Raw genomic sequence first — 463 nt, 5'->3', positions numbered from 1 at the left:
TTTTATCCCATTCACTCCCTGTAATACTATTTTTTTCACCTCCGTATAGACATTCTTATTCCCCCCTCCATATTCCTCACAGTGGTCTTTTAATTTCTGGTACTTTCTGCCTGTAGTTCCACATATAAGAGAAAATACATTGATATTCTCCCAGTCTTGCTTATTTCACTTAACACGATGAATTCCAGTTCCATCCAGTTCCCTGAAAAATACATACTTTTATTTATCCTTACGGCTAAATCAATCTCCGTTGTGCATATATGCCACATTTTCTTCATCCATTCTTTAGTTGCCAGTCATCTAGTTTGACTCTATAATGTTGTAATTGTAAATAATTCAGTGATAAATGTAAGAATGTAGATATCTCTATAGCAAACTGGTTTGTATTCTTTTAGGTATATGACAAGTAATGGTATAACAGGCATATAAAGTTCTATTTTTGATTATTTTGAGGAACATTCAT

This window comes from Nannospalax galili, unplaced genomic scaffold, assembly GCF_000622305.1.
Source record: "Nannospalax galili isolate Female #2095 unplaced genomic scaffold, S.galili_v1.0 scaffold25, whole genome shotgun sequence".
Taxonomy (NCBI): domain Eukaryota; kingdom Metazoa; phylum Chordata; class Mammalia; order Rodentia; family Spalacidae; genus Nannospalax; species Nannospalax galili.
This window is presented reverse-complemented; position numbering follows the sequence as displayed.